The 10875-nt window shown below is 45.3% G+C and overlaps 1 non-coding gene across 1 annotated transcript; it reads right to left on the minus strand.

The window, feature by feature from the left end:
- Positions 1-288: 288 nt before the first annotated feature.
- On the minus strand, positions 289-501 carry LOC122699031. The gene has a single exon (XR_006342519.1). It is a non-coding gene; the product is annotated as a small nucleolar RNA U3 (small nucleolar RNA).
- Between the last annotated feature and the right edge of the window lie 10374 nt (positions 502-10875).

Genomic DNA, 10875 nt, shown 5'->3' on the forward strand with positions numbered 1-10875 from the left:
AGAATTTCACGGACAGAGGAGCCTGGCGGGCATAGTCCACGTGGTTGCAGAGTCGGACACAACTTAGCGACTAAACAACAACATACCTTTAGAGGGGGCTACTCTTGGAAGTAAAGCACATTCGTGCCGGAAGCCTGTCTCTGTGGGCCTCGGGGGAACCTGACTCCTGAACGGGGCTCTCCGAGGGCAGGGTCTTTGAAGATGCTCCCAGGGGCCTGGGCCCTCCCAGCCACACGTCAAAGCTAACCTTGACGCAGGCTGCATGGTCCGTCCCTCCCCCCGCCCACCCCCGCTCAGACAGCATTCCCTCCCTCTTACTCTCCCAAAGGAAGAGAAGAACGATCATCAAAGGCCAGTGGCCGCTGTAGAGACAACACCAAGAGCCGCTCCACGCTCGGGAGAGAACGCTGCATCTCCTCCTCATGGCTTCGGGTGGCCTACACGTTCAGAGAAACTTCTCCAGTAACCAACTATAGACGCGATGCCTGAAAGTGTAGTCTTATACTTTGTCTTCTTGTTACTGGAGCCGCAGATCAGTTCCAGAAGGGACTTCAAAAGGTCATCTGGGCAGCTCTGCCTCCGAAGACCAACCTGGATCAGACACATCTCCTCTGTCCCTGAAGGTTCCTATGAGGGAAACGCCGCTGATGCTCTCTGGATAAGAAGCTGCTCTTGAAAAGCCTTGAGGCAAAGGGGACCTGTCGGGAACACCCTGCCTTGGGCAGCCTGCAGTGGGTTCCCATTTATGGAAGGCGACTGGGCACTGTGAATCAAAGGCTTTAAAATAGCTTCATCCCACATAGTTTCCGAATAAAATGATCCTAAATAAACAACTGGACAGCTGAATTAAGATGCACTTACAAGGTTGTAGATAACAAAGAAAGAATATAAATGAGCTATGTGGGGATTTAAATGCATGGCGGTAAATGCAAACAGCACAGACCATTAAATACACCCATTAAAAAAAACTTGGTTTGACAGAGAAAGACAAATATCATTTACATATAGAATCTAAAAAAAGCAATACAAATAAATTTTTATACAGAACAGAAACAGACCCACAGACATTGACAAGAAACTCATGGGGGAAAAGCAACTCACAAGGGAAAAGTTGGGGAGGGATGTATCAGGAGTTTGAGGTTAACATATACACACTACTGCACATAAAATAGATAACCAGCAAGGACCTACTGTAGAGAACAGGAAATGATCGTCAACGTCTTGTAATAACCTATAAGGGAAAAGAATCTAAAAAATATGTATATATGTATGTATACTAAATCACTTAATACCTGAAACTAACACAATATTGTAAATCAGCTATGCTTTGGTATTAATTAGTGAAAATAAAAATATGTAAAAAGTAAAAAAAAAAAAAATTGGCTTGAGAGAATATTTAATGACATGGAGAGACACTCAAAATATAGTATTAAAAATATATATATAGTATTAAAAAACAGGTCATAAAATAGTCTGTTTAATATTTAATATTTTTATTTTTGAAGCATAGGAAAATATAGAAAAGATGAGAAGCATGTGTAGTAAGATCTTAATAACGGCTATCTTTGGGAGGTAATATAGGTATTTTACCCTTCATTTGCATAGCTGTACTTTCAGAGACTTTGCAATGAATATAGATTAGTTTTAACCCTTTAATTATACTAGTAATGCTCAAATATGGAATTCAGGGTGACATCTTCAAATGAAACATGTAAGGTCAGCAGATCTCTAACCACCACCTGCCCCAGGGACCACCCTCTTCCATCAGGGACCACGTGAGGAGTTTAGTATCCTTCCTTTGAATCCTTTTCCTATGCATTTTGCACAGGTGTACGTGTATTCAACACATTTAGAAATAGGCAGCATTATTTCAGGTTTTTGCTTTCACATATTTGATGTTATAATGTATGTACTGTACAGATATGTAACTTGTTTTGTTTTTTCACTTACTCACAGACCTAGGAGATTTTTTCACTTTGGTATAAGGAGATCTATCTCAGTTATTTTAACTGCTGCATAGTATCTCCGTGGGTGGATCACAGTTTGTCTACCTATCCATAACTGATGGATACGTAGGTTGTTTACAGTCTCTGATATACAAACACTGGTGCCTTGAAAATCCTCATCCAAGCTGATACATGTGCAGGTACATACTCATTTCTCTAGAGGAGATTTCTAAGGAACCAAAGCTATAGTCACGCACATTTTAAATTTAAATAGGTAACCCTAAAGTACACTCCAAAAATAAGATTTGCCTGTGGATTTTCCCACTAGAGGTATTTAAGATACCTGCTCCTTGCCAATACATGACCTCATCATCAATCTTTTTTTGTGTCTTCTTTCAATAATAAGGAAGAAAATAGGATTATCAAAGGTCATCCTGTTTAACCTCCACCATCTGATACTTGACTGGATCTTTACTGTCCTCCAAAGGGTCCAGCAGCCCTTTTCCCTCACCTCAAATACCAGGAACAGAGTTCTGCACTCAGTGCCCTGAGTGGCTGGGGTCACATGTCTGAGGGCTGGGCAAGGAGTGCAAGTGGGCTGTAGATGAGAGGGGAGGTCCCAGAAATGCAGGAATCATTTCCCATCACCAAGCACCACACACGAACTATTGGTTTACCTCCAAAATAAATGTCAGCTCTGTCTGCCTCTTCTGACTTTGTCACAACCATTCGAGACCCAGGCATCCTCATCCTTCACATAAACCCTGAGGCTGTCTGCCGTTGTCCCCCCTTCCACTCTTGTCCTTTCAATCCTGTTCATTTTCCACCCAACAGCCAGATGAAGCTTTCCTGAAATTTAACCCAGATCCCATCACTCTCAGGCTCAAAGGCTTCCGATCGCTTCCTGATGAACTGGGAATTACATCACAGGCCTTTTCCAGGGCTGCAGAACCCTGTACCCTCTGCCCTCTCCCTGCCGACTCCTTCTGTGCTCTCCCCCTTGCTCACTACCGATCAGACTCCCGGGGTGCCCTTCTTCTCCACAAAACCCCCAACTTCCCCCAGGGACTCCAGGGTCCCTGTCCACCTTGCTCCCTCTATCAGGGACACTCTTCCCATGCTGACCCCCCATTCACCTTACAGATCTCAGCTGAAATGCCATGTGGTCTAAAATGGGTCTTCCCCATCTTGTTCTCATTTTCCACCTTTTGCTTTCATGGAACCCATCCCCACCAGAATGCAGAAGCTCATCCGTGTCCTTATTTCTGATATTTCAGGTCCTTCTTCCCACCAGACTGGGAGTCCGTGGGGGCAGAGTCTTGTCCACCGTTTCTTTCTGAATCTCAGCACCAAACACGGTGCCTGACACATACTATTCATAGACGGCTTGATGAGGATCGAATGCATGGATGGATGGACACACAAGAAAGGGGAAGGGGAGGCATCCTAGGAGCTGGGGAGGAAACGGGAGAAGCCAGGAGGTGCTCAAGGGAAACCTTGATCAGGAAGGAGCCCTGGGAGGTGAAGGGGGCCTGGAGATGGCTAAGAGGATGAGCATCTGATGGTACCTCCCGGCTGTCCACTCTTCTGTGACCCCTAATCTCAGTAAAAGCCTGTGCTGCTTGGATGAGTGGCACCTTGGGAAGAAGTTAAAGGAAGATGAGTTGCTTCTGAGTCCAGGTGGGGCTGGAGAGACAAAGACAGCTGCAGGAGGTGAATCAGAGACACACACCCCTGGGAATCCTTAGTGATTCAGTCCAGGTGGGGACACCATGGGTCCCCATGGTGGGGACTCAGTGAAGGGAAGAGTGACCCCCCCACACACGGCTAGAGGAATGTGGTGATTCCATTATTCTACCAGCTTCCCCATTCCTTCAGAGGAAAAGAATATTAAGGAAAAAACCAGGAAGGACACCACGAACGAGGTGGCTTATTCCTCTCAGAGGTGGGTGTTCAGGGGAAGTGAGCCCAAGCCTTGGGCTCAGCTGAGTTCTTGGTTCCAGTGCCAGACCCTCCTCTGTGTCTATAAGGCAGACAGGACACTGTCTTCATCCAGGTGTCGACAGATGACACGAGATAACAGACCTCAAATCTTGGCTCTGATTGATGCACTTTTGATTTCATTCACAGCAGGTGAGGGGAAGGGAAGGCACAAGCCCAGTGCCAAGAGCAGGGACCCTGTGAGTGTGAAGCCCCAGGTGACTGCACAGGTCACAAGGCCCGGCAGCCAACCCTCCCCCTGTGGAAACTCACTTCTGGGTTAATGCTCTGCTTTAATCTCGACAGCTTGAAATTCATCATTTTTGAACAAGGGACCCTGCACTTTCATTGTGCACTGGGCTCTGCAAATTAAATTATGTAGCATGTGTGTGTGTGTGAGAGAGAGGAAGAGAGAGAGACAGAGAGAGAAGGATGCTGCTGTGAGTGATCAGCAGAGAGATGAAGTGATCTTCTCATCCATGAAGCGATGCTAATTGACGGTAACACCCACCCTATGGGACCGAGCCAACACCACACACCAGCAAGCTGAGACACCACCTAACAATAGCCCCTCTCAGTTCTAATCGTTAACAACCAAAACAACCCCTCCTAGTCTTTGGGCTGGAACCCAAACACCCCCACACCCGCAGGCTGAGGCCCAACACCCAGCGGTGCCAGGTGTGGTCTCCCTGCGAATTTTCCCGAGGACTCAACCAGTGCCGGAGGCTGTTTGCTGGTGTTTCTGTACCAGAGGCACGCAATGTGCTTGATCCCACAAGTGCTGCCTGAACTACCCTGTGGGCAGCCAAAATGATGAGCTTACCACTCTGTCCTTCCCAGGACGAGATGGTGAGCTCCCTGAGGGCAGGAGCTGGGCCAGCATCACCTCAGTGTTCCTGAGGCTGGTTGCTGTGCTTGGAACACAGTGGGTGCTCAGTAAACACAAGCTAACATCATGTATGGCATTCCACAGACACTTAGCATTTGATAGTGGTGGTGGCCACAGACAAGGTGAACATAAGCTAAAGGAACACTTAGAAGTTTGCAGTCTGAGGACATCCCTGGTGGTCCAGAGGCTGAGACTCCTCACTGCCAATGCAGGGGGCTTGGGGTGATCCCTGGTCCGGGAACTAGATCCCACATGCCACAATGAAGAGGTCACCCGCCACAGCTAAAGATCCTGTGTGTCGCAACTAAGACCTGGCATGGCCTAAATAAATAAATATTTTTTTTTTAATTAGAAAAAAAATTACAGTCTGAGCAAGTATTTGAACTCTTACTAGCAGAGGCTGTGCCTTCTGCAGTCTGGGACTCTCACTGCTGAGAAGTGGGAACAAGGAAGGGCTTCTCTTTCTAAACCCGCTTCTAAGTTGTTGCTTCAGTGTTCAAGGCCTGCTCCAAAGAGGGCATTTGGTGAAGAGGAGTGAGACGCCCCTGACAGCGTCAGCAGACCATGGCCCTGATCCCACTCAGCTCAGTGCCCTTGGCCAAGCTACTCCCTCCCTGGACCTCACGCCCCGCTCCGTCAGGCGAGCTTATCGGATTAGGGTGCGCTGGCTGTCCAACATGGCAGCTGATCACTTGAAATATGGCTAGTGAGACTGAGACACTGAATTTAAGATTTTATTTGTTTTTAATTAACATGAATTTTAAAACTGATACACAATCAGTCATTGGAGAATTAGAACCATTTGGAACAAAAGAATTTCAGGTTTTGTTTCTCACATACAGTTTTTAGAATTTTTGTTTACCCGAAAAATGAAACTTTTTAAAAAATGCATCAGGCTTTTTGAGTACAGATGTTATCTTAAGTGGACGAATTATAAATAATGTCTCTGGTCAGGTTCACATCTAGAGTTGAAGCTAAAATCCCACCTTCATTGTAAGTTCGATAAAAATCTAAACACAGGTGAAATGTTTCTGAAGAAATTTTAGCATTCGAAGAGGTGTTATAAGCATAAAATACAGATTTTGAAGACTTAGTATGAAGAAATAATGCAAAGTATCTCATTAACGCTTTTTGCATTGATAATATAACAGGATGAGCTAATGACTTAAGTAAAAGACATGACTGAAGTTAATTTCACCTGTTCCTCGGTTCCATTTTTAATGTGGGCACTAGAAAACTTTAAAGTTATATCTGCGGCTCAGAGCCTCCTTTCACTGGACAACACTGGATTAGGCAATCTCTATAACTACTTCCTTTTTAAAAATATTGTGACATTCAACAACGCAACACACTTCCGTGCTGGGTAATTACTGAATTTTAGGTTTGCTTCTTCAGCATCGTAGTCCTTATGGCGTTCTTGGGTTGGTATCTCGACTTTCCAAAAGAAAACTGCCTCCTCCAGACTCATCTCCATCCTCAGCTTATAGGGATGGGCATATGACCAGGCCTGGCCAATCAGAAAAGAGCACCCTCCCTTTGACTACAGTGATTGGCTCAGATTTGACACTTGACCACCAGGCAGCACCAATGAGACGCCTGTTTGATTGCAAGACTGACAGCAAGTCTGGCATCCTCCCTGGGATTGCAGAGGGTGGAAGATGGAAGCCCAGGCCTGAAGGCAGCCCTCCTGTCCCTCGAGAGAGACCAGCCTGCCTGACACGGAAGCCGGCACAAAGAAAGGAGGGCCGGAGAGAGGCCGAGTCTTACATTGCAAGTTAGGAGCTACCCCTGGGAAAAAACGTTTTTGCTTAAAGCATTTTGAACCGTAATTCTGACCCTGGAATCATGAATACCACCTAGACAATTGATGAGTCCCCTTAACTCGGGCTCAAGTGACTGTCTTCTAAAACCGCTGGGCTAGGGACTCCCCTGGTGGTCCCCTGGTTGGGCGTCTGCCTACCCGAGAAGGGTACATGGGTTCAGTCGGGGAAGATTCCACTTACTGTGGGTCTACTGAACCCTTGCACTGCACCTACTGAACTCAAGCTCTAGAGCTGCCAGCCCCGACTACTGAGACCCAGCCTCTCAGAGCCAGTGCTCCAGGACAAGAGACCCCACCGCAATGAGAAGCCCACACACCACAGCTAGAGTAGCCCATGCATAAGGAAGACCCTATGCAGCCCAAAATGAAATGAAATAAAATAAGTAAATAATAAAGTTTAAAAAATAAAATAAAACCACGGGATGCTGTCCTCAGTTCAGTTCAGTTCAGTCACTCAGTCGTGTCCAACTCTTTGTGACCCCTTGGACTGCAGCATGCCAGGCCTCCCTGTCCATCACCAACTCCCGGAGCTTACTCAAATTCTTGTCCATTGAGTCAGTGATGCCATCCAACCATCTCATCCTCTGTCCTCCCAGTCTCATCCTGCCCTCAATTCTTTCCCAGCATCAGAGTCTTTTCCAATGAGTTAACTCTTCACATCAGGTGGCCAAAGAATTGGAATTTCAGCTTCAACATCAGTCCTTCCAATGAACACCCAGGACTGATCTCCTTTAGGATGGACTGGTTGGATCTCCTTGGAGTCCAAGGGACTCTCAAGAGTCTTCTCGAACACCATAGTTCAAAAGGATCAACCCTTTGGTGCTCAGCTTTCTTTATAGTCCAACTCTCCATCCATACATGACTACTGGGAAAACCATAGCCTTGATTAGATGGACATTTGTTGGTAAAGTAATGTCTCTGCTTTTTAATATGCTCTAAGGTTGGTCATAACTTTCCTGCCAAGGAATAAGTGTCTTTTAATTTCATGGCTGCGGTCACCATCTGCAGTGATTTTGGAGCCCAAGAAAATAGTCAGTGACTGTTTCCACTATTTCCCCATCTATTTGCCGTGAAGTGATGGGACTGGATGACAAGATCTTAGTTTTCTGAACGTCGAGCTTTAAGCCAGCTTTTTCACTCTCCTCTTTCACTTTCATCAGGAGGCTCTTTAGTTGCGTCTGTCCTCAACCTTTTCCCAAACCCTGCCTTCTCATACTTGCAGCCTCTTCTCTGCTGGCCACTCTCTCACCCTTTCGTCAGCTGGAATAACTTGTAGTGACATGAACCAGTCCCACTTGTCTTCCTGCATTTTCACATCCCTGCATTTCCCACTGCTTGGGAGATCTCCTCTCTCTGTCTCCACCCCCACTCTACCCCCTACCTCCTAGGCTCTGGCAAACTCCTCCTCTTTCAAGTCTCAGCTACTCTTATCAAGGTCCCTGATGACCTCTGTGTTGCCAAACCCAATGGTCACTTCTCTGTCTACCTCTTTTGCAACTTTGACCACATTCCACACAGCTGACTGTTCCCATCTTCTTGAAACTTTTCTCTTGGCTTCTGTGATATCTTATTCTCCTCCTCCACTTATGTCGCTGACCACTCCTTCTCAATCTCTCCATTCGTTCCTTTATTTTTTCATGGGCTCCTTCAACAAATATTTACTCAGAACCTACTACTTACTAAGCCCTATGCTAGGTACTAGGCAGTCAACAGAACAAAGCCCTGCCCCACGGAGTTTATATTCTGGGCAACTCTCCTTTATTGATTCTCCACTTCTGCTCAACCTCCAAATGTTGGCCATGTGTGTGCGTATTAATTGGTCAGTCATGTCTGATTCTTTGTGACCCTTAGACTATAGCCTGCCACCAGGCTCCTCTGTCCATGGGATTTCCCAGGCAAGAGTACTGGAGTAGGTTGCCATTGCCTTCTTCAGGGGATCTTCCCGACCCAGGGATCTAACCCCTGTCTCCTGCATTGTAGGCAGATTCTTTACCATCTGAGCCACCAGGGATCTCTTGTCATTTCCATCTTATCCAGTCTTGTGGCTTTAAATTCCATCAATGTGTTGCTGACTCCCAAATATTTATCCCTAGCCCTGGCTATTTGCCCTGAACTCCAGACTAATAAATCCAACTACCTACCTGATCTACACTTAGATATCTACAGATTGCCTCAAGATTAATGTGTTGAAAACAGAAACGTTTATTCCCCAGCTCTCAGCCTAAACCTGTTTCTCCACCTGCCATTCTCCACCACAGTCAATGGCACCATCACCTACCCAGTTGCTAAAATAACCTAAGAATCATTCTGATTCCTATCTTTTCTTCTCACCCTGCACCCCATCTAGCAGCAAGTCCTGTCAGCTCTACCCCCAAAATATACTCTGGAACCGCCCACTTTTCTGCATTTCCTCTCCTACCACCCTCATCCAGGTCACCTTCCTCCGTCCCTGGACCAATATTGTGATGACCTCTTCACCGGTTTTCCTGTATCCACTCATACCCATCACCCTCATTTCCCCTTCTTCACCCCGTAGCCGGAGCAATCTTTTAAAAATGTAAATCAGATCACATCAAAACTCCTCTTCTTAAAACCCTCCATCAAGCAGCATGGGAAAAGACATTTGCAACATATATGAAAGACAATGGATTAGTAACTCGAATATATAAACAAAGAAATTTTAAAAAGAGAGCCTTGTCCAAAAAAAATGGACAAGGGATATGAATAGACAATTCACAAGAAACTCCAAGAGCTAATAAATACAAAATTACATGTTTAACCTCACTAGTAATCCTGGAAACACAAATTAAAGTGAGTTACCATTTTACACCCAAAACACTGTCAAAATTTTAAAAGGCTGACAATATCAACAGTTGGCAAGGATATAAAGAAGTGGGAACTTTCAGATGCTGTTTATGGGAATATAAATTAGGATGCCAACTCTAAAGAGCCATCTGGCAACTTCTTATAATGTTGGAAATGCACAAACCCATTAATTCCCCCATTTCAGAATCAGTTGAAATAGTAAAAAAAAACAGGATGAAAACTAAATGTCTATCAATATAAGAATGAATAAATAAAATATGATATTCATGTGCCCAAATAATTCTATATAGCACTGAAAACAAATTAGCTAAGTTCATTCAACATCTCTCAAGCATTGTTGGATGAAAAAAGGCAGCCATAAAACGACTTTCTGTGTTTCCATTTGCTCAGTTGCTCAGTTGTATCCAACTCTTTGTGACCCCGTGGACTGTAACCCTCCAGACTCCTCCATCCATGGGATTCTCCAGGCAAGAATACTGGAGTGGGTTGCCATTTCCTCCTCCAGGGGATCTTCCCCAACCCGGGGACTGAACCCGCATCTCCTGCATTGGCAGGTGGATTCTTTACCACTGAGCCATTGGGGACGGCATAAAAAGACTGCCTGCTTCCATTTACAAAGATTTAAAATTTTAAACTTCAAGAGAAAAATGGTTCCCGTTCCCCTCACAGTAAAATTCTAATTCCTACCCAGGACCACAAGGCCTGTGTCATCTGTCTCTTGTCCATCTCTCTAATTCTATCTCATCCCACTTGCTTAGTTCCAGCATGGACGAGGGATATGTCCAAAAAGAATGCTTTTTCAAGCATTCTTCAAGCACTGCATTTTCGTGCCCACCTTAGAGCCCTTCCATAAACTGTTCCTTCTCACTGGCACTCGCCCTAAAGCAGGCTCCCCATCACCTCCAGACATTGTGTTTACCTATTTGTTTATATCTTTGTCTGTCCCCACTAGACCGGGATCTCCGAAAGAGTAAGAATCTTGCTTCTGTTGTTCATTGGTATATCATGAATGGATGGCATTTTGTAGGTGTTCAATAAATGCTTGTTGAATGAGTCATTGTGAATTCCTTCAGGAAGTCTTTCCTGCATTCCTAGACCAAGAAACATTCCTTCGCTTTGCCCTTCAACAGCTTCCTGCTTGGTCCGCTCAGCTCTTTCCCATTATGACTCAGCATCTCTTGATTTAGGTTCTAGATTGGGTGTCAGGGGAACCTGTGAACATCCTAAACTCTAGATCAAATTTCATATGCGTGTGCTTATTACATCTTCTGGGAGAAGGTTCTTTGCATCAGATTCTTTAAAGGGTCTATGCCACAAACACACAGAAAAGTTTTCACAACACTGGTGTTTCACTTGCATTGTCATTTGACCAGGTCCTCCAGATTGTTGGCTGCTTGAGGGCATGTCAACCA

Source organism: Cervus elaphus, chromosome 8, assembly GCF_910594005.1.
Source record: "Cervus elaphus chromosome 8, mCerEla1.1, whole genome shotgun sequence".
Classification (NCBI taxonomy): domain Eukaryota; kingdom Metazoa; phylum Chordata; class Mammalia; order Artiodactyla; family Cervidae; genus Cervus; species Cervus elaphus.